This window comes from Callospermophilus lateralis, chromosome 14 (assembly GCF_048772815.1).
Source record: "Callospermophilus lateralis isolate mCalLat2 chromosome 14, mCalLat2.hap1, whole genome shotgun sequence".
NCBI lineage: Eukaryota > Metazoa > Chordata > Mammalia > Rodentia > Sciuridae > Callospermophilus > Callospermophilus lateralis.
In genome coordinates, this window is record NC_135318.1 from 78,248,235 (window position 1) to 78,273,000 (window position 24,766).

The following is a 24,766-nucleotide window of genomic DNA, read 5'->3' on the forward strand; positions in this document are numbered from 1 at the left end:
TTTCCATATCAGAAAAACTAGAGCATGGGAGTAATAAGGAGAGAACACAACGAAACATGTCACGGAAACAGGAGATCTCAACTACAAAGAAAAATGAAGACCTCTTTTTTATATTGGTTGCTTAAAACATTACATAGCTCTTGAGATATCATATTTCCTACATTAGATTCAAGTGAGTAATGAACTCCCATTTCTACACCATGTACACATTGCACAATAACATTGTTTACACATCCACATTTTTACAACATGCCATATTAGTAACTGTTGTATTCTGCTACCTTTTCTATCCTCTAATATCCCCCCTCTTCTGCCCTCCCATCTTCTCTCTCTATCCCATCTGCTGTAATTTAAAGTTTGGGAATTGGAAACCACACTTTAAACTCACTCTGCTCCCCTTTTTCCCTTCTGTCAAATTACTCATCATCTTCTTCTATTTCTCCTCCTCCTCCTCTTCCTCCTCCTCCTTATACCTTTCATTCATTCATCATACACTCATGCATTGGTTCATTCATTCTTTTCACATATGGTGTTGGGGATCCAACTCAGGACCTTTGAAACTGCGAAGCCAGCACTCTAGTGCTGAGCCAAAATCCCAGCACCTGTCTTTTTGATTTTATGACTGTTTATATGAAATTCAGAATTGCATTCTGCTATGGTTCACTGATATGTGGATTGACCTAGTCCTTGATTTCTGAGAGACTTTTGGAAAATACATATGAATTATTAGGAGGTTGAAATGAAGAAACAAAGAGGAAATTCCCCAATTTCTTATTCTTAAATTCCACACTCTGACTCTGCCTACCTGCTATAAAAACTTTTAAACGCTTACTCCCCATTTCTATATCATTGCCAACAAGTGAACATTCACTACCCTACAACAAACCAGAGTTAGAGACCAAGAAACAATACTTATTAAAAAAATACCCTAGTTATGAATTAGTAGTTAAAGCTTTATTTGAGTGTTAAATGTGCTCTAATTATGTGTTTGTGTGTTTGTTGATGTGTGTGTGTGTGTGTGTGTGTGTGCTTGTGTGTCAAACATGCACTGAGGTGTAAAATAAATGCAGGATTGCAACGGCCTTCTTAAAAATAAGAAGCACCTTTATCACATTTGAAGCCCAGGGAAGAATCTGCCTGATACTTGACCTACAATTAATTGAAATGTGAAAAATTCAGGCCTAGAAAAACAAAGCCAACATACATAATAAATCTAATCAGTCTGTCTCTCCTGATTTCAAATAGGTTCTGTAAATAAACCTAAATTGCCAGCATAAGACATCAGTTGCTCAAAACGAGTGGATGGATGTCACCTGCCAAAGGGTTACAGTAAGTGTTGAGGAGTGACTTGCTAAAAGGAGTACAGAGGTGAGAAAGAATTATGTAGAGTTCAATAGAACCAGGTATAATATCTGTACACATGACTCCATGAACAGGAGAAAAGCGGACACTTAAAGAAATCATAAGGACTAAGGAGAGATCAGGATTAGGGGGGCTTGTAGGAAGAGCTGAAAAAAACAAAGCATGCAATGGGCAGAAAATGTGGAAGAAAAGGCCTCACAGGTGGTAAACTGATCCATCCCTCCCTGGTAGTTCAACTGAATGAATAACAGTGAGGCCGGCTAAGTGGGAAAGTACTTGGAAACTCTGTTCATGCAGACAACAGAAAGTGCCACCAGAGTGAAAAAAGGAAACCTAGTAAGGCACCTTAGCCCCTTCTCCTCGGTGTTTTATGCAAGCTATCTTTCTTACTGTGCCTCTGTTCATCTACACTGATACGTGTTAGGTCCAAAGGCAGTGACAAACATTGTTACATGTATTGATGAATCCTGCCAATTCCACAAAGCACAGCCATTTTACTTAGTGTTCTCAATACCTTCTTTTTGACTCTCATCTCGTTTGAAGAAACACTTTCAGAGGAAAGAAGTTCTCCCTAAGCCACAGGTGTCCTTAAGTAAACTATGAATTGAGTGCTATTTCAAGGTGTTTGGGCTGATTCCTCCACATGGCCCGTAAAACCTAGAAAAGTGTCATGCACCAACAGGCAGTACATCTTCACTGAGTCCTGATCGTTGCACTCCAGGGTCATATTATTGTCCATTTAATGGTCAGAAAAACAGTGTTACAGTGAGTATCCTTCTTAGTAGTAGGACTAAAGTGTTTTGGACTCGCATGTTCAGTTACTGAAAAGGCTCAGGGAAGTCCACTTGAGAGCTGGTCATTCGATACAGGTACTGGAGAGGAAAACAAGCTACTCTCATTTGGCAACTTTTAGACACTGATACAGCAATGGCCATGTAAGTGTAAATAACAACAGGTCTAATCATGCATGGTGGCCTATGGGCTTGGAACTTGCATGCTTACAAAACCAGTGATTACTTGTGCATCTTCTCCTTCGAACCTCATATGTGAATCATCAACTAGTCAAGTGTTAACTTGGGAGGAAAACAATATGTTGGGATGTCCTTTTTGTACATCAAGCCATGAACTCTTTGTCTTAACATCAACAATATAATTAATGTTCAGGAGTTAAATCCATTTCAGAGAGTCATATCCATCCTTCTCATGGCTATATATTTTTAAGGACCAGCCAGCTTCCTTAGATGTTTTCAAGCCCATGAAAAGACCAAAAAAAAAAAATCTGAAAGAAGAGTTTGAAGAATTTTCAACAAATACTAATCTAGAAATGCTGACATGAAAACCAACTAAAGTTTTCAACTCCTTTTTTGGAACATTAACTGTGCCGTGCTTTTCAAAAACGACTTCTCAGAACTGACTTGTGCCCATGTTAGCAACTCTTCTGAGATTACTTTGAAAGTAGACTAATGTGAGAGTTTCTCTTTAGAGATTATTCAGATTACTTGCATAGGAAGTCGCAGCAGGTCTGGGGATGTTGTAGCTCAGTGGCAGTGACCTTGCCTACCTTGGGGCTGGCCTGCCATGGACTTTCACCCCAAACACTTGCAAGAAAAGAAAATGGAGGGAAGGGAGAGGGAAATTTGTAAGGGAGGGAGGCAATGTTGGAGGGATGGAGGGAGGTAGAAAAGAAGGAAGAAGAAAAGGAGAAAAACCAGGAAGGGAGGAAGGAAGCAAGGAAGGAAGGAAATAGGGAGAGCACAAGGGCAGGGAAAGGACTGAGTCACTAAAACAAAAGGCAAAGGACACAAAGACCAATATAGGCCATAAAAGCTGTTGGAACAGTTTAGACAGCTTTAGAATTTGAGTGACATCAAACTCAATGTTATTATGACTGGATGGAATCTTCCTACTTAGCCCCGCCTTGGCCTGGCCTAAACCAAATCAAGGGGTGGGTGGCATGGAGAGGAATTCTCTCTGGCTGGAGTGGGAGAGACCTAAACCTGTGGAACTTGAGGATGCACTGGGTAGGGAAGGGAACAAGACTCCCCTGATGGGCAGTTGAGCACAACAAGGCTCCTGGGAGACCTTGATCATGGCTCCTACCGCCATACGCCCACCACCCGCCATTCGCTCAGCCCCTGAAGGGGATCACAGTGGTCTGCTCCGTTGCCTGGTGCAGGTTGGAGTTCCTGACCAAACACCTGAGTGTCCACAGCCTGTGTTGGCCTGCCTGGGCAGGCTGTGGTTGAGGTGGCAAGAGCCAAAGCCGTCTTGGCGTGATGAAGAAGTCAAGGGCTGCCTCTCAGCCATACTAGTGGGTGGTTCTGGAAGAAGCACCCAGGGTTGTGGCAGCATTGTCCGAAGACATGAAGCCAGGCCATCTTTCTTATGGCTTTCCTTGGGAGTTGGTGATGTGTACAGCTCTTGGATTTTTTGCTGTTCTCTCACTTTTCTGGACAAGTTTTCAGTCGGTTAGTAGCAGGCTTTACGTGGGAAGAGAAAAAAAGCTGGCTCTAAATCTTGCTGGACTTATTGAAAACAAATGTGGACTTCTTGAGAAAGTTAGCCTTGTTGAAAAAGAACATGAAGGCTTAGATTCATCTTTAAAGGATTGCAGGTTTGAGAAGGGTTCAAGGGAAGCACAACATCTGGAGGCAACCTACGAAAAGCTGCATAGGTCCGAATCCAGCCATGTCGTTGAAGTGCTCTTTCTGGAAGAAGAGCTCAAATCACAGAAGGCTAAGCATGGTCAACAGGATGAAACGATGGCGCGTCTATCAAGAAGGATACAGTCCCTCCAAGGTGAAGCTGAATCCCTCAGATCACAAATAGCTGAAGCTAAATCAAACTGGAGACTCTTTCAAGTCCATGAGGAAGAACTGAAGCTGGCAACGAAAGAGGTTTTGAATGAAGGATCCCAACTTCCGCAAACGCAGAGACCAACAATACAAGGAGAAGCTGAAGCACAGAGGGAACAAGGAGGTGTCCAATATAAAGCAAAAATCACATTAGAGAACTCTAAAGTCGCTGGAGAACAACTTCTAAGGGACACAGAAAATCACATGGAGTCTCTGAGTGTATGCTTGCTGAAGATGAAGGATAGGTCTTCTCCAAGCCTGGGAGCCGAAAGGGATGGTGGTCACCTGGAATTGGGAAGGACGAGTGAACCAGAAATTGGTGCTCACTTGGAGGATGAGTCCAAAGGAGCTTTGAGGAACCTGGTTTATGGTGCTAAGCTAAAAGCCTTCTTAAAAATCTTGGCAGGAGGAAGAAATCAAAAATGTACTTTCTCATCTGAAGGGGCGAAAACCACGGAAGGCCTTACAGAACACCTTAAAAGTCTGCAGACTGAACAGGCATCCTTGCAGTCAGAAAATGCACAGCTGCAAAGTGAAAATCAGACCCTACAGAAGAACTTTAAAGTCATGGTGGAACGCTATCAAGAAAATATGATGAAACTGCACAGGAAATTAAGAGTGGAGAAAAACTCCCGGGTGGAGCAAGAGGAGAAACTTTCCAAAGTCGAAGAAAAGTTGAGCCATACAATGGAAGAGCTGGAGACCTACAGAAAGAGAGCCCAATATCTTGAAGAAGAATTGCAGAGAACCATTCACTCCTGTCTGGGGAAGATTATTTCCTCTGAGAAAGAAGCACATGCTAGTGAGTTGGCAGCTCGGATTGCTGAAAGAAACCTCAGTTATTTCAGGAAACAAAATGCACGCAACAGTCAAAAATTAACTGAGAAGGAGCTTAGATTTGAACTTGTAGAAAAAGATCCCTATGATGCACTGGATGTTTGCAACTCAGCAATGGGCAGAAAGCCTTCTCCAAATGGGCCCTCACCAATAGGTCAGCCTTCATCTGAAAGGAGACCTCCTCATTTTGAAAAGAGTGGTCCACTCACACTCTCACCTTTCACTCCAGTGGGAGGAGGAAGAGGGTCAAGGGGCCCTGGAGAATCCTCTGGACCATGCGACTAGCAGTAAAGGAAGAAAATCCAGCTGTCATAAGTTCACTGATTTTCAGAGAGCACCTTCTCAGACTGGGCCCCTCTCTCCTCCAGGGGAACAGGCCAGCAGGCTGATGATCCCTCCACCAGGACAACCATATTCTTCTGATCCACGTCTTCCTCTACAAAGGCAAGATAGGTTTTACTCAAATTGTGGTAGACCATCGAGACCAGCAGAACACAGAACTCCTAATATGCCTCCTTTGGATAAATGGGATGGGCCTATGTCTTGACCAAGGCAATCCAGTAGAAAGGAGACCATAGTCGATCTCAGGGACTCTGACGTGCCTGATTCACCTCTCCATGCTGAAAACCAAGCAACTGGCTCTGGCTCTGTGTTGGCAACTTTCCCTCCAGTCAGAGGTGCCTTGTTTCCAGTTGACCCAAGGAGTCAGTTCATGAGAAGAGGACCTTTTTTTCCTTAACCTCTCCCAGGAATCGTGTATGGGAACCTGGAGATCATTTTCCACCAGGCCTGCCACCCACTCCATTTCCAATGGGAAATGACTATGCAGGGAGGGGGTTTTCGTCACAATCTTCCCCCAAGAGCTGGAATTCAGCCCTCTACACCCGCATTCTGAAAGTACAAGTGAGTTCCCTGAAGGGTTCCTTCCACCTGCAAAGAAGCCTATTACTCAACATCCAGAACCAAACAAGAAACCTCATGCTGTTGCTGTCTCTTCAAATGTAATTGGACTTATCTCTCATTTTTAGTTTTTAAGTAACTGCTTTTACTTCAGTAATTGACTATACTTTGGCTCCAACTGAAGCTCAATGAAAGAATTATTCTTAAAATAGTATTATGTAAATAAATTGGTTTACATACAAATCTTATGAGTAAATTATTCCTATTTTATTTTATTCCAGAGTACAGCATTTAATCTGATGAAGCCACTATTATATAAACAAGAATGGGAGTTCTAGGTACTTGTAATCTAGCTGATGGAAATATACTCTAAACTCCCAACAAAGAAGTGTATTTAGTATGACTGTAGCAAATGTCAAGTGACTTTAGGTTAATGAAAAATTGTCACTGATTTACAGACTGGTTGGGCATATCAGCAAGCTTTTCCATATCAGAAAAACTAGAGCATGGGAGTAACAAAGGAGAGAACACAACGAAACAAGTCACGGAAACAGGAGATCTCAACTACAAAGAAAAATGAAGACCTCTTTTTTATATTGGTTGCTTAAAACATTACATAGCTCTTGAGATATCATATTTCCTACATTAGATTCAAGTGAGTTATGAACTCCCATTTCTACCCCATGTACACATTGCACAATAACTATGTTTATATATCCACATTTTTACAACATGCCATATTAGTAACTGTTGTATTCTGCTACCTTTTCTATCCTCTAATATCCCCCCTCTTCTGCCCTCCCATCTTCTCTCTCTATCCCATCTGCTGTAATTTAAAGTTTGGGAATTGGAAACCACACTTTAAACTCACTCTGCTCCCCTTTTTCCCTTCTGTCAAATTACTCATCATCTTCTTCTATTTCTCCTCCTCCTCCTCCTCTTTCTCCTCCTCCTTATACCTTTCATTCATTCATCATACACTCACGCATTGGTTCATTCATTCTTTTCACATATGTTGTTGGGGATCCAACTCAGGACCTTTGAAACTGTGAAGCCAGCACTCTAGTGCTGAGCCAAAATCCCAGCACCTGTCTTTTTGATTTTATGACTGTTTATATGAAATTCAGAATTGCATTCTGCTATGGTTCACTGATATGTGGATTGACCTAGTCCTTGATTTCTGAGAGACTTTTGGAAAATACATATGAATTATTAGGAGGTTGAAATGAAGAAACAAAGAGGAAATTCCCCAATTTCTTATTCTTAAATTCCACACTCTGACTCTGCCTACCTGCTATAAAAACTTTTAAACGCTTACTCCCCATTTCTATATCATTGCCAACAAGTGAACATTCACTGCCCTACAACAAACCAGAGAATTCACATTGAACAATGTTTCCCCATTAGAGACCAAGAAACAATAGTTATTAAAAAAATACCCTAGTTATGAATTAGTAGTTAAAGCTTTATTTGAGTGTTAAATGTGCTCTAATTATGTGTTTGTGTGTTTGTTGATGTGTGTGTGTGTGTGTGTGTGTGTGCTTGTGTGTCAAACATGCACTGAGGTGTAAAATAAATGCAGGATTGCAACGGCCTTCTTAAAAATAAGAAGCACCTTTATCACATTTGAAGCCCAGGGAAGAATCTGCCTGATACTTGACCTACATTTAATTGAAACGTGAAAAATTCAGGCCTAGAAAAACAAAGCCAACATACATAATAAATCTAATCAGTCTGTCTCTCCTGATTTCAAATAGGTTCTGTAAATAAACCTAAATTGCCAGCATAAAACATCAGTTGCTCAAAACGAGTGGATGGATGTCACCTGCCATGGGCTGTGTAAAATACATGGAGGATCCCGCACTGATTGTTATCTAGAATGACTTCTGCCTGAAGTACTATTAGTGAATAGTTGCTGATATACTGTGGTTCTTATACCAGTAAACTTTAATGAAGGTAATTTCAGGCTGCAAAGGAATAAATTGATTTTACTAACTGGTTTTTGGAAAACACTGCCATGAAAAATTATCAATATGTTCATAAAGGCATCTACATGTCTCTCCACAGGGGTTTTACGTAATGGGGGAGGGGGTGACGTCTGGATATAACTTAACTGTCCATTAGTAGGTACAACAATGTAATGGGAATCACAGTGCACATACTGGTTTGAACTCAATCTAGGTAACATGGATTCACCTCTGTGTAAGAGGCCTGCTTCTGAAAAACACAATGTAGAGCTCCAAAAGCAGAACGATACTTTCAGAATACCATGTTATGTTTGTAAATAGATAGACAGATAGATATACAGAAATCAAAAATCTGAAAACGGTCTGGAAGCGTACATTTCAATAACTTACAATGTCAGTAGTGGGAGATTAATAGCAGATCAAGAAGACTGTATCTGCATGCGAGATGGTTCAATTTTTAAAGAGCTTTTTAAATGACAATGGACAAAGAATTCAAAGGGTTACAGTAAGTGTTGAGGAGTCACTTGCTAAAAGGAGCACTGAGGTGAGAAAGAATTAAGTAGAGTTCAATAGAACCAGGTATAATATCTGTACACATGACTCCATGAACAGGAGAAAAGGGGACACTTAAAGAAATCATAAGGACTAAGGAGAGATCAGGATTAGGGGGGCTTGTAGGAAGAGCTGAAAAAAACAAAGCATGCAATGGGCAGAAAATGTGGAAGAAAAGGCCTCACAGGTGGTAAACTGATCCATCCCTCCCTGGTAGTTCAACTGAATGAATAACAGTGAGGCCGGCTAAGTGGGAAAGTACTTGGAAACTCTGTTCATGCAGACAACAGAAAGTGCCACCAGAGTGAAAAAAGGAAACCTAGTAAGGCACCTTAGCCCCTTCTCCTCGGTGTTTTATGCAAGCTATCTTTCTTACTGTGCCTCTGTTCATCTACACTGATACGTGTTAGGTCCAAAGGCAGTGACAAACATTGTTACATGTATTGATGAATCCTGCCAATTCCACAAAGCACAGCCATTTTAGTTAGTGTTCTCAATACCTTCTTTTTGACTCTCATCTCGTTTGAAGAAACACTTTCAGAGGAAAGAAGTTCTCCCTAAGCCACATGTGTCCTTAAGTAAACTATGAATTGAGTGCTATTTCAAGGTGTTTGGGCTGATTCCTCCACATGGCCCGTAAAACCTAGAAAAGTGTCATGCACCCACAGGCAGTACATCTTCACTGAGTCCTGTTCTTTGCACTCCAGGGTCATATTATTGTCCATTTAATGGTCAGAAAAACAGTGTTACAGTGAGTATCCTTCTTAGTAGTAGGACTAAAGTGTTTTGGACTCGCATGTTCAGTTACTGAAAAGGCTCAGGGAAGTCCACTTGAGAGCTGGTCATTCGATACAGGTACTGGAGAGGAAAACAAGCTACTCTCATTTGGCAACTTTTAGACACTGATACAGCTCTGGCCATGTAAGTGTAAATAACAACAGGTCTAATCATGCATGGTGGCCTATGGGCTTGGAACTTGCATGCTTACAAAACCAGTGATTACTTGTGCATCTCCTCCTTCGAACCTCATATGTGAATCATCAACTAGTCAAGTGTTAACTTGGGAGGAAAACAATATGTTGGGATGTCCTTTTTGTACATCAAGCCATGAACTCTTTGTCTTAACATCAACAATATAATTAATGTTCAGGAGTTAAATCCATTTCAGAGAGTCATATCCATCCTTCTCGTGGCTATATATTTTTAAGGACCAGCCAGCTTCCTTAGATGTTTTCAAGCCCATGAAAAGACCAAAAAAAAAAATCTGAAAGAAGAGTTTGAAGAATTTTCAACAAATACTAATCTAGAAATGCTGACATGAAAACCAACTAAAGTTTTCAACTCCTTTTTTGGAACATTAACTGTGCCGTGCTTTTCAAAAACGACTTCTCAGAACTGACTTGTGCCCATGTTAGCAACTCTTGTGAGATTACTTTGAAAGTAGACTAATGTGAGAGTTTCTCTTTAGAGATAATTCAGATTACTTGCATAGGAAGTGGCAGCAGGTCTGGGGATGTTGTAGCTCAGTGGCAGTGACCTTGCCTACCTTGGGGCTGGCCTGCCATGGACTTTCACCCCAAACACTTGCAAGAAAAGAAAATGGAGGGAAGGGAGAGGGAAAGTTGTAAGGGAGGGAGGCAATGTTGGAGGGATGGAGGGAGGTAGAAAAGAAGGAAGAAGAAAAGGAGAAAAACCAGGAAGGGAGGAAGGAAGCAAGGAAGGAAGGAAATAGGGAGAGCACAAGGGCAGGGAAAGGACTGAGTCACTAAAACAAAAGGCAAAGGACACAAAGACCAATATAGGCCATAAAAGCTGTTGGAACAGTTTAGACAGCTTTAGAATTTGAGTGACATCAAACTCAATGTTATTATGACTGGATGGAATCTTCCTACTTAGCCCCGCCTTGGCCTGGCCTAAACCAAATCAAGGGGTGGGTGGCATGGAGAGGAATTCTCTCTGGCTGGAGTGGGAGGGACCTAAACCTGTGGAACTTGAGGATGCACTTGGTAGGGAAGGGGACAAGACTCCCCTGATGGGCAGTTGAGCACAACAAGGCTCCTGGGAGCCCTTGATCATGGCTCCTACCGCCATACGCCCACCACCCGCCATACGCTCAGCCCCTGAAGGGGATCACAGTGGTCTGCTCCGTTGCCTGGTGCAGGTTGGAGTTCCTGACCAAACACCTGAGTGTCCACAGCCTGTGTTGGCCTGCCTGGGCATGCTGTGGTTGTGGTGGCAAGAGCCAAAGCCGTCTTGGAGTGATGAAGGAGCCAAGGGCTGCCTCTCAGCCATACTAGTGGGTGGTTCTGGAAGAAGCACCCAGGGTTGTGGCAGCATTGTCCGAAGACATGAAGCCAGGCCATCTTTCTTATGGCTTTCCTTGGGAGTTGGTGATGTGTACAGCTCTTGGATTTTTTGCTGTTCTCTCACTTTTCTGGACAAGTTTTCAGTCGGTTAGTAGCAGGCTTTACGTGGGAAGAGAAAAGAAGCTGGCTCTAAATCTTGCTGGACTTATTGAAAACAAATGTGGACTTCTTGAGAAAGTTAGCCTTGTTGAAAAAGAACATGAAGGCTTAGATTCATCTTTAAAGGATTGCAGGTTTGAGAAGGGTTCAAGGGAAGCACAACATCTGCAGGCAACCTACGAAAAGCTGCATAGGTCCGAATCCAGCCATGGCATTGAAGTGCTCTTTCTGGAATAAGAGCTCAAATCACAGAAGGCTAAGCATGGTCAACAGGATGAAACGATGGCACGTCTATCAAGAAGGATACAGTCCCTCCAAGGTGAAGCTGAATCCCTCAGATCACAAATAGCTGAAGCTAAATCAAACTGGAGACTCTTTCAAGACAATGAGGAAGAACTGAAGCTGGCAATGAAAGAGGTTTTGAATGAAGGATCCCAACTTCCGCAAACGCAGAGACCAACAATACAAGGAGAAGCTGAAGCACAGAGGGAACAAGGAGGTGTCCAATATAAAGCAAAAATCACATTAGAGAACTCTAAAGTCGCTGGAGAACAAGTTCTAAGGGACACAGAAAATCACATGGAGTCTCTGAGTGTATGCTTGGTGCAGATGAAGGATAGGTCTTCTCCAAGCCTGGGAGCCCAAAGGGATGGTGGTCACCTGGAATTGGGAAGGACGAGTGAACCAGAAATTGGTGCTCACTTGGAGGATGAGTCCAAAGGAGCTTTGAGGAACCTGGTTTATGGTGCTAAGCTAAAAACCTTCTTAGAAATCTTGGCAGGAGGAAGAAATCAAAAATGTACTTTCTCATCTGGAGGGGCGAAAACCACAGAAGGCCTTACAGAACACCTTAAACGTCTGCAGACTGAACAGGCATCCTTGCAGTCAGAAAATGCACAGCTGCAAAGTGAAAATGAGACCCTACAGAAGAACTTTAAAGTCATGGTGGAACGCTATCAAGAAAATAAAATATGATGAAACTGCACAGGAAATTAAGCGTGGAGAAAAACTCCCGGGTGGAGCAAGAGGAGAAACTTTCCAAAGTCGAAGAAAAGTTGAGCCATACAATGGAAGAGCTGCAGACCTACAGAAAGAGAGCCCAATATCTTGAAGAAGAATTGCAGAGAACCATTCACTCCTGTCTGGGGAAGATTATTTCCTCTGAGAAAGAAGCACATGCTAGTGAGTTGGCAGCTCGGATTGCTGAAAGAAACCTCAGTTATTTCAGGAAACAAAATGCGCGCAACAGTCAAAAATTAACTGAGAAGGAGCTTAGATTTGAACTTGTAGAAAAAGATCCCTATGATGCACTGGATGTTTGCAACTCAGCAATGGGCAGAAAGACTTCTCCAAATGGGCCCTCACCAATAGGTCAGCCTTCATCTGAAAGGAGACCTCCTCATTTTGAAAAGAGTGGTCCACTCACACTCTCACCTTTCACTCCAGTGGGAGGAGGAAGAGGGTCAAGGGACCCTGGAGAATCCTCTGGACCATGCGACTAGCAGTAAAGGAAGAAAATCCAGCTGTCATAATTTCACTGATTTTCAGAGAGCACCTTCTCAGACTGGGCCCCTCTCTCCTCCAGGGGAACGGGCCAGCAGGCTGATGATCCCTCCACCAGGCCAACCATATTCTTCTGATCCACGTCTTCCTCTACAAAGGCAAGATAGGTTTTAATCAAATTGTGGTAGACCATCGGGACCAGCAGAACACAGAACTCCTAATATGCCTCCTTTGGATAAATGGGATGGGCCTATGTCTTGACCAAGGCAATCCAGTAGAAAGGAGACCATAGTCGATCTCAGGGACTCTGACGTGCCTGATTCACCTCTCCATGCTGAAAACCAAGCAACTGGCTCTGGCTCTGTGTTGGCAACTTTCCCTCCAGTCAGAGGTGCCTTGTTTCCAGTTGACCCAAGGAGTCAGTTCATGAGAAAGGACCTTTTTTTTCCTCCACCTTTCCCAGGAATCGTGTATGGGAACCTGGAGATCATTTTCCACCAGGCCTGCCACCCACTCCATTTCCAATGGGAAATGACTATGCAGGGAGGGGGTTTTCGTCACAATCTTCCCCCAAGAGCTGGAATTCAGCCCTCTACACCCGCATTCTGAAAGTACAAGTGAGTTCCCTGAAGGGTTCCTTCCACCTGCAAAGAAGCCTATTACTCAACATCCAGAACCAAACAAGAAACCTCATGCTGTTGCTGTCTCTTCAAATGTAATTGGACTTCTCTCTCATTTTTAGTTTTTAAGTAACTGCTTTTACTTCAGTAATTGACTATACTTTGGCTCCAACTGAAGCTCAATGAAAGTATTATTCTTAAAATAGTATTATGTAAATAAATTGGTTTACATAGGAATCTTATGAGTAAATTATTCCTATTTTATTTTATTCCAGAGTACAGCATTTAATCTGATGAAGCCACTATTATATAAACAAGAATGGGAGTTCTAGGTACTTGTAATCTAGCTGATGGAAATATACTCTAAACTCCCAACAAAGAAGTGTATTTAGTATGACTGTAGCAAATGTCAAGTGACTTTAGGCTTAATGAAAAATTGTCACTGATTTACAGACTGGTTGGGCATATCAGCAAGTTTTTCCATCTCAGAAAAACTAGAGCATGGGAGTAACAAAGGAGAGAACACAACGAAACATGTCACGGAAACAGGAGATCTCAACTACAAAGAAAAATGAAGACCTCTTTTTTATATTGGTTGCTTAAAACATTACATAGCTCTTGAGATATCATATTTCCTACATTAGATTCATGTGAGTTATGAACTCCCATTTCTACCCCATGTACACATTGCACAATAACATTGTTTACACATCCACATTTTTACAACATGCCATATTAGTAACTGTTGTATTCTGCTACCTTTTCTATCCTCTACTATCCCCCCCTCTTCTGCCCTCCCATCTTCTCTCTCTATCCCATCTGCTGTAATTTAAAGTTTGGGAATTGGAAACCACACTTTAAACTCACTCTGCTCCCCTTTTTCCCTTCTGTCAAATTACTCATCATCTTCTTCTATTTCTCCTCCTCCTCCTCCTCTTCCTCCTCCTCCTTATACCTTTCATTCATTCATCATACACTCATGCATTGGTTCATTCATTCTTTTCACATATGGTGTTGGGGATCCAACTCAGGACCTTGGAAACTGCGAAGCCAGCACTCTAGTGCTGAGCCAAAATCCCAGCACCTGTCTTTTTGATTTTATGACTGTTTATATGAAATTCAGAATTGCATTCTGCTATGGTTCACTGATATGTGGATTGACCTAGTCCTTGATTTCTGAGAGACTTTTGGAAAATACATATGAATTATTAGGAGGTTGAAATGAAGAAACAAAGAGGAAATTCCCCAATTTCTTATTCTTAAATTCCACACTCTGACTCTGCCTACCTGCTATAAAAACTTTTAAACGCTTACTCCCCATTTCTATATCATTGCCAACAAGTGAACATTCACTGCCCTACAACAAACTAGAGAATTCACATTGAACAATGTTTCCCCATTAGAGACCAAGAAACAATACTTATTAAAAAAAATACCCTAGTTATGAATTAGTAGTTAAAGCTTTATTTGAGTGTTAAATGTGCTCTAATTATGTGTTTGTGTGTTTGTTGATGTGTGTGTGTGTGTGTGTGTGTGTGCTTGTGTGTCAAACATGCACTGAGGTGTAAAATAAATGCAGGATTGCAACGGCCTTCTTAAAAATAAGAAGCACCTTTATCACATTTGAAGCCCAGGGAAGAATCTGCCTGATACTTGACCTACAATTAATTGAAACGTGAAAAATTCAGGCCTAGAAAAACAAAGCCAACATACATAATAAATCTAATCAGTCTGTCTCTCCTGATTTCAAATAGGTTCTGTAAATAAACCTAAATTGCCAGCATAAAACATCAGTTGCTCAAAACGAGTGGATGGATGTCACCTGCCATGGGCTGTGTAAAATACATGGAGGATCCCGCACTGATTGTTATCTAGAATGACTTCTGCCTGAAGTACTATTAGTGAATAGTTGCTGATATACTGTGGTTCTTATACCAGTAAACTTTAATGAAGGTAATTTCAGGCTGCAAAGGAATAAATTGATTTTACTAACTGGTTTTGGAAAACACTGCCATGAAAAATTATCAATATGTTCATAAAGGCATCTACATGTCTCTCCACAGGGTTTTACGTAATGGGGAGGGGGTGAGGTCTGGATATAACTTAACTGTCCATTAGTAGGTACAACAATGTAATGGGAATCACAGTGCACATACTGGTTTGAACTCAATCTAGGTAACATGGATTCACCTCTGTGTAAGAGGCCTGCTTCTGAAAACAACAATGTAGAGCTCCAAAAGCAGAACGATACTTTCAGAATACCATGTTATGTTTGTAAATAGACAGATAGATATACAGAAATCAAAAATCTGAAAACGGTCTGGAAGCGTACATTTCAATAACTTACAATGTCAGTAGTGGGAGATTAATAGCAGATCAAGAAGACTATATCTGCATGCGAGATGGTTCAATTTTAAAGAGCTTTTTAAATGACAATGACAAAGAATTCAAAGGGTTACAGTAAGTGTTGAGGAGTCACTTGCTAAAAGGAGCACAGAGGTGAGAAAGAATTAAGTAGAGTTCAATAGAACCAGGTATAATATCTGTACACATGACTCCATGAACAGGAGAAAAGGGGACACTTAAAGAAATCATAAGGACTAAGGAGAGATCAGGATTAGGGGGGCTTGTAGGAAGAGCTGAAAAAAACAAAGCATGCAATGGGCAGAAAATGTGGAAGAAAAGGACTCACAGGTGGTAAACTGATCCACCCCTCCCTGGTAGTTCAAACTGAATGAATAACAGTGAGGCCGGCTAAGTGGGAAAGTACTTGGAAACTCTGTTCATGCAGACAACAGAAAGTGCCACCAGAGTGAAAAAAGGAAACCTAGTAAGGCACCTTAGCCCCTTCTCCTCGGTGTTTTGTGCAAGCTATCTTTCTTACTGTGCCTCTGTTCATCTACACTGATACGTGTTAGGTCCAAAGGCAGTGACAAACATTGTTACATGTATTGATGAATCCTGCCAATTCACAAAGCACAGCCATTTTACTTAGTGTTCTCAATACCTTCTTTTTGACTCTCATCTCGTTTGAAGAAACACTTTCAGAGGAAAGAAGTTCTCCCTAAGCCACATGTGTCCTTAAGTAAACTATGAATTGAGTGCTATTTCAAGGTGTTTGGGCTGATTCCTCCACATGGCCCGTAAAACCTAGAAAGTGTCATGCACCAACAGGCAGTACATCTTCACTGAGTCCTGTTCTTTGCACTCCAGGTCATATTATTGTCCATTTAATGGTCAGAAAAACAGTGTTACAGTGAGTATCCTTCTTAGTAGTAGGACTAAAGTGTTTTGGACTCGCATGTTCAGTTACTGAAAAGCTCAGGGAAGTCCACTTGAGAGCTGGTCATTCGATACAGGTACTGGAGAGGAAAACAAGCTACTCTCATTTGGCAACTTTTAGACACTGATACAGCTCTGGCCATGTAAGTGTAAATAACAACAGGGCTAATCATGCATGGTGGCTATGGGCTTGGAACTTGCATGCTTACAAAACCAGTGATTACTTGTGCATCTTCTCCTTCGAACCTCATATGTGAATCATCAACTAGTCAAGTGTTAACTTGGGAGGAAAACAATATGTTGGGATGTCCTTTTGTACATCAAGCCATGAACTCTTTGTCTTAACATCAACAATATAATTAATGTTCAGGAGTTAAATCCATTTCAGAGAGTCATATCCATCCTTCTCGTGGCTATATATTTTTAAGGACCAGCCAGCTTCCTTAGATGTTTTCAAGCCCATGAAAAGACCAAAAAAAAAAATCTGAAAGAAGAGTTTGAAGAATTTTCAACAAATACTAATCTAGAAATGCTGACATGAAAACCAACTAAAGTTTTCAACTCCTTTTTTGGAACATTAACTGTGCCGTGCTTTTCAAAAACGACTTCTCAGAACTGACTTGTGCCCATGTTAGCAACTCTTGTGAGATTACTTTGAAAGTAGACTAATGTGAGAGTTTCTCTTTAGAGATAATTCAGATTACTTGCATAGGAAGTGGCAGCAGGTCTGGGGATGTTGTAGCTCAGTGGCAGTGACCTTGCCTACCTTGGGGCTGGCCTGCCATGGACTTTCACCCCAAACACTTGCAAGAAAAGAAAATGGAGAAAAGGGAGAGGGAAAGGTGGAAGGGAGGGAGGCAATGTTGGAGGGATGGAGGGAGGTAGAAAAGAAGGAAGAAGAAAAGGAGAAAAACCAGGAAGGAGGAGAAGCAAAAAAGGAAGGAAATAGGGAGAGCACAAGGGCAGGGAAAGGACTGAGTCACTAAAACAAAAGGCAAAGGACACAAAGACCAATATAGGCCATAAAAGCTGTTGGAACAGTTTAGACAGCTTTAGAATTTGAGTGACATCAAACTCAATGTTATTATGACTGGATGGAATCTTCCTACTTAGCCCCGCCTTGGCCTGGCCTAAACCAAATCAAGGGGTGGGTGGCATGGAGAGGAATTCTCTCTGGCTGGAGTGGGAGGGACCTAAACCTGTGGAACTTGAGGATGCACTGGGTAGGGAAGGGGACAAGACTCCCCTGATGGGCAGTTGAGCACAACAAGGCTCCTGGGAGCCCTTGATCATGGCTCCTACCACCATACGCCCACCACCCGCCATACGCTCAGCCCCTGAAGGGGATCACAGTGGTCTGCTCCGTTGCCTGGTGCAGGTTGGAGTTCCTGACCAAACACCTGAGTGTCCACAGCCTGTGTTGGCCTGCCTGGGCAGGCTGTGGTTGTGGTGGCAAGAGCCAAAGCCGTCTTGGCGTGATGAAGGAGCCAAGGGCTGCCTCTCAGCCATACTAGTGGGTGGTTCTGGAAGAAGCACCCAGGGTTGTGGCAGCATTGTCCGAAGACATGAAGCCAGGCCATCTTTCTTATGGCTTTCCTTGGGAGTTGGTGGTGTGTACAGCTCTTGGATTTTTTGCTGTTCTCTCACTTTTCTGGACAAGTTTTCAGTCGGTTAGTAGCAGGCTTTACGTGGGAAGAGAAAAAAAGCTGGCTCTAAATCTTGCTGGACTTATTGAAAAATGTGGACTTCTTGAGAAAGTTAGCCTTGTTGAAAAGAACATGAAGGCTTAGATTCATCTTTAAAGGATTGCAGGTTTGAGAAGGGTTCAAGGGAAGCACAACATCTGCAGGCAACCTACGAAAAGCTGCATAGGTCCGAATCCAGCCATGGCGTTGAAGTGCTCTTTCTGGAAGAAGAGCTCAAATCACAGAAGGCTAAGCATGGTCAACAGGATGAAACGATGGCGCGTCTATCAAGAAGGATACAGTCCCTCCAAGGTGAAGCTGAATCCCTCAGATCACAAATAGCTGAAGCTAAATCAAACTGGAGACTCTTTCAAGTCAATGAGGAAGAACTGAAGCTGGCAATGAAAGAGGTTTTGAATGAAGGATCCCAACTTCCGCAAACGCAGAGACCAACAATACAAGGAGAAGCTGAAGCACAGAGGGAACAAGGAGGTGTCCAATATAAAGCAAAAATCACATAGAGAACTCTAAAGTCGCTGGAGAACAAGTTCTAAGGACACAGAAAATCACATGGAGTCTCTGAGTGTATGCTTGCTGCAGATGAAGGATAGGTCTTCTCCAAGCCTGGGAGCCCAAAGGGATGGTGGTCACCTGGAATTGGGAAGGACGAGTGAACCAGAAATTGGTGCTCACTTGGAGGATGAGTCCAAAGGAGCTTTGAGGAACCTGGTTTATGGTGCTAAGCTAAAAGCCTTCTTAGAAATCTTGGCAGGAGGAAGAAATCAAAAATGTAACTTTCTCATCTGAAGTGGCGAAAACCACGGAAGACCTTACAGAACACCTTAAAGTCTGCAGACAGAACAGGCATCCTTGCAGTCAGAAAATGCACAGCTGCAAAGTGAAAATGAGACCTACAGAAGAACTTTAAAGTCATGGTGGAACGCTATCAAGAAATATGATGAAAACTGCACAGGAAATTAAGAGTGGAGAAAAACTCCCGGGTGGAGCAAGAGGAGAAACTTTCCAAAGTCGAAGAAAAGTTGAGCATACAATGGAAGAGCTGGAGACCTACAGAAAGAGAGCCCAATATCTTGAAGAAGAATTGCAGAGAACCATTCATTCCTGTCTGGGGAAGATTATTTCCTCTGAGAAAGAAGCACATGCTAGTGAGTTGGCAGCTCGGATGCTGAAAGAAACCTCAGTTATTTCAGGAAACAAAATGCGCGCAACAGTCAAAAATTAACTGAGAAGGAGCTTAGATTTGAACTTGTAGAAAAAGATCCCTATGATGCACTGATGTTGCAACTCAGCAATGGGCAGAAAGCCTTCTCCAAATGGGCCCTCACCAATAGGTCAGCCTTCATGTGAAAGGAGACCTCCTCATTTTGAAAAGAGTGGTCCACTCACACTCTCACCTTTCACTCCAGTGGGAGGAGGAAGAGGGTCAAGGGGCCCTGGAGATCCTCTGGACCATGCGACTTGCAGAAAAGGAGAAAATCCAGCTGTCATAAGTTCACTGATTTTCAGAGAGCACCTTCTCAGACTGGGCCCCTCTCTCCTCCAGGGGAACAGGACAACAGGCTGATGATCCCTCCACCAGGCCAACCATATTCTTCTGATCCACGTCTTCCTCTACAAAGGCAAGATAGGTTTTAATCAAATTGTGGTAGACCATCGGGACCAGCAGAACACAGAACTCCTAATATGCCTCCTTTGGATAAATGGGATGGGCCTATGTCTTGACCAAGGCAATCCAGTAGAAAGGAGACCATAGTCGATCTCAGGGACTCTGACGTGCCTGATTCACCTCTCCATGCTGAAAACCAAGCAACTGGCTCTGGCTCTGTGTTGGCAACTTTCCCTCCAGTCAGAGGTGCCTTGTTTCCAGTTGACCCAAGGAGTCAGTTCATGAGAAAGGACCTTTTTTTTCCTCCACATCTCCCAGGAATCGTGTATGGGAACCTGGAGATCATTTTCCACCAGGCCTGCCACACACTCTATTTCCAATGGGAAATGACTATGCAGGGAGGGGGTTTTCATCACAATCTTCCCCTAAGAGCTGGAATTCAGCCCTCTACACCCGCATTCTGAAAGTACAAGTGAGTTCCCTGAAGGGTTCCTTCCACCTGCAAAGAAGCCTGTTACTCAACATCCAGAACCAAACAAGAAACCTCATGCTGTTGCTCTCTCTTCAAATGTAATTGGAATTATCTCTCATTTTTAGTTTTTAAGTAACTGCTTTTACTTCAGTAATTGACTATACTTTGGCTCCAATTGAAGCTCAATGAAACTATTATTCTTAAGATAGTATTTTGTAAATAAATTGGTTTATGTAGGAATCTTATGAGTAAATTATTCCTATTTTATTTTATTCCAGAGTACAGCATTTAATCTGATGAAGCCACTATTATATAAACAAGAATGGGAGTTCTAGGTACTTGGAACCTAGCTGATGGAAAGATACTCTAAAATCCCAACAAAGAAGTGTATTTAGTATGACTGTAGCAAATGTCAAGTGACTTTAGGTTAATGAAAAATTCTCACTGATTTACAGACTGGTTGGGCATATCAGCAAGTTTTTCCATATCAGAATAACTAGAGCATGGGAGGACCAAAGGAGAGAACACAACGAAACATGTCACGGAAACAGGAGATCTCAACTACAAAGAAAAATGAAGACCTCTTTTTTATATTGGTTGCTTAAAACATTACATAGCTCTTGAGATATCATATTTCCTACATTAGACTCAAGTGAGTTATGAACTCCCATTTCTACCCCATGTACACATTGCACAATAACATTGTTTACACATCCACATTTTTACAACATGCCATATTAGTAACTGTTGTATTCTGCTACCTTTTCTATCCTCTAATATCCCCCCTCTTCTGCCCTCCCATCTTCTCTCTCTATCCCATCTGCTGTAATTTAAAGTTTGGGAATTGGAAACCACACTTTAAACTCACTCTGCTCCCCTTTTTCCCTTCTGTCAAATTACTCATCATCTTCTTCTATTTCTCCTCCTCCTCCTCCTCTTCCTCCTCCTCCTTATACCTTTCATTCATTCATCATACACTCATGCATTGGTTCATTCATTCCTTTCACATATGGTGTTGGGGATCCAACTCAGGACCTTTGAAAGTGCGAAGCCAGCACTCTAGTGCTGAGCCAAAATCCCAGCACCTGTCTTTTTGATTTCATGAATGTTTATATGAAATTCAGAATTGTATTCTGCTATGGTTCACTGATATGTGGATTGACCTAGTCCTTGATTTCTGAGAGACTTTTGGAAAATACATATGAATTATTAGGAGTTTGAAATGAAGAAACAAAGAGGAAATTCCCCAATTTCTTATTCTTAAATTCCACACTCTGACTCTGCCTACCTGCTATAAAAACTTTTAAACGCTTACTCCCCATTTCTATATCATTGCCAAAAAGTGAACATTCACTGCCCTACAACAAACCAGAGAATTCACATTGAACAATGTTTCCCCATTAGAGACCAAGAAACAATACTTATTAAAAAAATACCCTAGTTATGAATTAGTAGTTAAAGCTTTATTTGAGTGTTAAATGTGCTCTAATTATGTGTTTGTGTGTTTGTTGATGTGTGTGTGTGTGTGTGTGTGTGCTTGTGTGTCAAACATGCACTGAGGTGTAAAATAAATGCAGGATTGCAACGGCCTTCTTAAAAATAAGAAGCACCTTTATCACATTTGAAGCCCAGGGAAGAATCTGCCTGATACTTGACCTACAATTAATTGAAACGTGAAAAATTCAGGCCTAGAAAAACAAAGCCAACATACATAATAAATCTAATCAGTCTGTCTCTCCTGATTTCAAATAGGTTCTGTAAATAAACCTAAATTGCCAGCATAAAACATCAGTTGCTCAAAACGAGTGGATGGATGTCACCTGCCATGGGCTGTGTAAAATACATGGAGGATCCCGCACTGATTGTTATCTAGAATGACTTCTGCCTGAAGTACTATTAGTGAATAGTTGCTGATATACTGTGGTTCTTATACCAGTAAACTTTAATGAAGGTAATTTCAGGCTGCAAAGGAATAAATTGATTTTACTAACTGGTGTTTGGAAAACACTGCCATGAAAAATTATCAATATGTTCATAAAGGCATCTACATGTCTCTCCACAGGGGTTTTACTTAATGGGGGAGGGGGTGAGGTCTGGATATAACTTAACTGTCCATTAGTAGGTACAACAATGTAATGGGAATCACAGTGCACATACTGGTTTGAACTCAATCTAGGTAACATGGATTCACCTCTGTGTAAGAGGCCTGCTTCTGAAAAACACAATGTAGAGCTCCAAAAGCAGAACGATACTTTCAGAATACCATGTTATGTTTGTAAATAGACAGATAGATATACAGAAATCAAAAATCTGAAAACGGTCTGGAAGCGTACATTTCAATAACTTACAATGTCAGTAGTGGGAGATTAATAGCAGATCAAGAAGACTGTATCTGCATGCGAGATGGTTCAATTTTTAAAGAGCTTTTTAAATGACAATGGACAAAGATTCAAAGGGTTACAGTAAGTGTTGAGGAGTGACTTGCTAAAAGGAGCACAGAGGTGAGAAAGAATTAAGTAGAGTTCAATAGAACCAGGTATAATATCTGTACACATGACTCCATGAACAGGAGAAAAGGGGACACTTAAAGAAATCATAAGGACTAAGGAGAGATCAGGATTAGGGGGGCTTGTAGGAAGAGCTGAAAAAAACAAAGCATGCAATGGGCAGAAAATGTGGAAGAAAAGGCCTCACAGGTGGTAAACTGATCCATCCCTCCCTGGTAGTTCAACTGAATGAATAACAGTGAGGCCGGCTAAGTGGGAAAGTACTTGGAAACTCTGTTCATGCAGACAACAGAAAGTGCCACCAGAGTGAAAAAAGGAAACCTAGTAAGGCACCTTAGCCCCTTCTCCTCGGTGTTTTATGCAAGCTATCTTTCTTACTGTGCCTCTGTTCATCTACACTGATATGTGTTAGGTCCAAAGGCAGTGACAAACATTGTTACATGTATTGATGAATCCTGCCAATTCCACAAAGCACAGCCATTTTAGTTAGTGTTCTCAATACCTTCTTTTTGACTCTCATCTCGTTTGAAGAAACACTTTCAGAGGAAAGAAGTTCTCCCTAAGCCACATGTGTCCTTAAGTAAACTATGAATTGAGTGCTATTTCAAGGTGTTTGGGCTGATTCCTCCACATGGCCCGTAAAACCTAGAAAAGTGTCATGCACCCACAGGCAGTACATCTTCACTGAGTCCTGTTCTTTGCACTCCAGGGTCATATTATTGTCCATTTAATGGTCAGAAAAACAGTGTTACAGTGAGTATCCTTCTTAGTAGTAGGACTAAAGTGTTTTGGACTCGCATGTTCAGTTACTGAAAAGGCTCAGGGAAGTCCACTTGAGAGCTGGTCATTCGATACAGGTACTGGAGAGGAAAACAAGCTACTCTCATTTGGCAACTTTTAGACACTGATACAGCTCTGGCCATGTAAGTGTAAATAACAACAGGTCTAATCATGCATGGTGGCCTATGGGCTTGGAACTTGCATGCTTACAATACCAGTGATTACTTGTGCATCTTCTCCTTCGAACCTCATATGTGAATCATCAACTAGTCAAGTGTTAACTTGGGAGGAAAACAATATGTTGGGATGTCCTTTTTATACATCAAGCCATGAACTCTTTGTCTTAACATCAACAATATTATTAATGTTCAGGAGTTAAATCCATTTCAGAGAGTCATATCCATCCTTCTCGTGGCTATATATTTTTAAGGACCAGCCAGCTTCCTTAGATGTTTTCAAGCCCATGAAAAGACCAAAAAAAAAAAAATCTGAAAGAAGAGTTTGAAGAATTTTCAACAATTACTAATCTAGAAATGCTGACATGAAAACCAACTAAAGTTTTCAACTCCTTTTTTGGAACATTAACTGTGCCGTGCTTTTCAAAAACGACTTCTCAGAACTGACTTGTGCCCATGTTAGCAACTCTTGTGAGATTACTTTGAAAGTAGACTAATGTGAGAGTTTCTCTTTAGAGATAATTCAGATTACTTGCATAGGAAGTGGCAGCAGGTCTGGGGATGTTGTAGCTCAGTGGCAGTGACCTTGCCTACCTTGGGGCTGGCCTGCCATGGACTTTCACCCCAAACACTTGCAAGAAAAGAAAATGGAGGGAAGGGAGAGGGAAAGGTGGAAGGGAGGGAGGCAATGTTGGAGGGATGGAGGGAGGTAGAAAAGAAGGAAGAAGAAAAGGAGAAAAACCAGGAAGGGAGGAAGGAAGCAAGGAAGGAAGGAAATAGGGAGAGCACAAGGGCAGGGAAAGGACTGAGTCACTAAAACAAAAGGCAAAGGACACAAAGACCAATATAGGCCATAAAAGCTGTTGGAACAGTTTAGACAGCTTTAGAATTTGAGTGACATCAAACTCAATGTTATTATGACTGGATGGAATCTTCCTACTTAGCCCCGCCTTGGCCTGGCCTAAACCAAATCAAGGGGTGGGTGGCATGGAGAGGAATTCTCTCTGGCTGGAGTGGGAGGGACCTAAACCTGTGGAACTTGAGGATGCACTGGGTAGGGAAGGGGACAAGACTCCCCTGATGGGCAGTTGAGCACAACAAGGCTCCTGGGAGCCCTTGATCATGGCTCCTACCGCCATACGCCCACCACCCGCCATACGCTCAGCCCCTGAAGGG